This window comes from Tachypleus tridentatus, chromosome 13 (genome assembly GCF_004210375.1).
Source record: "Tachypleus tridentatus isolate NWPU-2018 chromosome 13, ASM421037v1, whole genome shotgun sequence".
In the NCBI taxonomy this organism is placed as follows: domain Eukaryota; kingdom Metazoa; phylum Arthropoda; class Merostomata; order Xiphosura; family Limulidae; genus Tachypleus; species Tachypleus tridentatus.
Genome location: NC_134837.1, coordinates 252,560,296 through 252,563,196, shown reverse-complemented (window position 1 = coordinate 252,563,196; position 2,901 = coordinate 252,560,296). Strand labels below are relative to the sequence as shown.

Sequence of the window (2,901 nt, the reverse complement as noted above, 5' to 3'; positions counted from 1 at the left end):
ATATTAAGTGGTATATCATATACTTAATGAAGGGGACAATAGATAAATAACATGATATTACTCAAATGAGGAACCCATATACAATAACTCTTTTTCCTAAGCCACAGTCGCTGATGTATATTATTTTTTTTGGGAATTGGCTCTCTCTCTAACAACACACTCTGTATGCCTTCCGCCACTATATAACTTGTTAAATGTGAAATTTAATATCAGGTGTTTTGGAAAAAGATTTCGGGTTCGATGCATTCGCTTTGTCATAATAGAAACAAATATCAGACACTACAAAATAAACAAAAATCACAAAACTAATAAAATGATACACGACCTTGTCATTATAATATAATACGGCTGAACGCAGAGGAAAGAAAACACCTAGCCAAACGTAAAACGTAGATTTTTAAAAAACTCTTAGTACCAGTATCAACACCTTTACCTCTGTCCCACTCATGTGTTCGTAGAATTACTAACCCTTATAATAAAGTACCCAAAGTATTCCTGAAAGCCGAAAAGAAAAAGAGAATAATTAGCTATCTTTAACGTAAAACTTCCTTTGAAGACAGCAATGTATAATGACAAACATACAGCCCTTTAGACGGGAATGAGATAATTATAGATTTACGAAGATTATTTTGTTTTTTGAATTTCGCGCAAAGCTACACGAGAACTATCTGCACTAGCCGTCCCTAATTTAGCAGTTACAGACTACAGGGAAGGCATCTAGTCATCACTACCCATCGCCAACTCTTGAGATACACATTTATAAACATAAAATGAGATTTACTGTTACAGTATAACGCCCCACGGCTGAAAAGGCGAACATGTGTGGTGTGACCGGGATTCGAACTCTCAACCCTGAAATTACGAGTCGAGCACCCTGACCATCTGGCCATGCCGGGCCTGGCGAGGAAATAGGCTTAACGATCAGCAACATTTGATATAATGTAATGATCACTCAGTTTTTGTACACTTGGAGGTTACCTCAGGATGGTTAAGGAATTGTAACAAATCAGATAGATTACACACAAAGTAAGAACATTCTAGAATTTACCCATCAGTAGACTGAGGCTCTGATCACAATCCAGTGATCGGTGAAATAAGATCTAAACCGAAAATAAGACAAAAAAGAGGCCGTAGATCAGGTTACAACATAACCAAGGACTTTATAACAGAGTTACGTACGCCGATCAAGAACATTAATAAGAAGTTTGGAAATTCTAAAGAAATTCTGTTTAGTATAGCTTTGAAAGACACATATAAGAATGTATGGTAGCAACTGATTTGTTGGATGTTGTTTGAGAAGTAATTATACTTTTGTACAGGTTGGTCTTTGGGAGACAACTAACTCTTCTGATGCTTTGTTTCCATGACAAACAAGAGAAATTGTAGTAAAAAAGTTTTTTTGAGAGAAATCTATGTTTTGGTTTAACATCACTTGAAAAAAAGTTTTAATTTCTGTAAATCATCAGTACAATCTTGTCTTCAAGACCCAGTTGACCTATACTTGTTTATTAGCCGTAACATAATTTATGATTTGACTGTATATAGTCTGTTATCTGCATTGTATTTTTACAGATGCACACAAAGTCTTTGACAGCTATTTGCTGTACAGAAATGTTTTTATTTACATCTTCACTTGATGGAACACCGAAGGTGTGGGATCTGTTCAGTCAGAAACAGGTATTGTCTAGTTTATTTTGTACTCTTATAATATGTTTGTCTTAATGGCACACTTTGAATAGCCGTACTCTCATTCTCTAAGAACAAATTATTCAATTGTTTAAACATGTCATTTATCACTACAGAAATTGAAAATGGTAAATTTAAAGTCACATTACATTTTCATGGGAAATGTTGTTCTTTGAAAACAATACTACAAATATATATGTAAAAACGGCTCGTTTGGGTTGAGAACATTTTTTACGTAGAGGAGTGAACAATGTTTCGGTCAACATCAGGTTCACGAAGAAGATGACCGAAGAAGGTTGAAACGTTGTTCACTCCTCTTCGTAAAAAATGTTCTCAACCCAAACGAGCCGTTTTTACATATATATTTCTCTACAAGTGGGTTTTCTCGACATCACTGAATACTACAAATGATTTGCTCTAATTGTACAGTTTTGTCTTGTTGATGAGAATTTTGCTTTCACAAGGAAAACTTTGGAATGAAGAATAGACTAGAAATCCACTTGATGTTCTCACCTAATTTCTTTTACAGCTGGGACAGTTTCACATGCCAGTACCTATCAGTGCAGTTTCTGTACATACTTTTGGCCGTAAAATGTTAAGAACAGTGGACAACATTCGTATTGTCTGTGGCACAGCCAGTGGTCACGTTCATCTGCTTCTGTGGAAAACCAGCTTGGAATAATAACAGGAGAAAAAAACCCTCATTTGTTAGGCACTGCATCACTTCAGATATACATATAAATTAATTTGATTTCAGTAATCTTGTGATAAATTATTTATGTGATACTAGATTAAATATCATGGTATAAAAATATTTTTTTTGTAAATTATCTGTATTTTACATTAGAACAGATAATACTGTATAAAATCTCCAATAATTTCAGTTGATGACGATGTACATTTTGTTTTTGTTTTGAACCACATTTTAATCACTTGTAGATTGCTTTTTGGACTCGGCTTCTTAGTTGAAAAATCTCTGAGTAAAATTATGGAAATTTCATGACACATTAAATAATAGAATTAAATAAAGTTATGTGAATTTCATTTTTTAATCCAAAAATTATTCAGTAAGTTTAACCAAGGTTACCCTATGACTTGGTTGGGCATTTACACTGTGTGAAGGAACAAAATTAATGTACTGGTTTATGCATATTATATCGACTTGACAGTTACTATGAGTGTAAAATCTAATAAAGGGACTATTAGACAACCAGG

General features: G+C 33.8%; 1 long non-coding RNA gene across 1 annotated transcript; it reads left to right on the top strand.

The window, feature by feature from the left end:
• The first annotated feature begins 1,577 nt into the window (after positions 1-1,577).
• On the top strand, positions 1,578-2,572 carry LOC143236649 (uncharacterized). Its single transcript, XR_013019642.1, has 2 exons — positions 1,578-1,677; positions 2,216-2,572. It is a non-coding gene; the product is annotated as an uncharacterized LOC143236649 (long non-coding RNA).
• Positions 2,573-2,901: the final 329 nt, after the last annotated feature.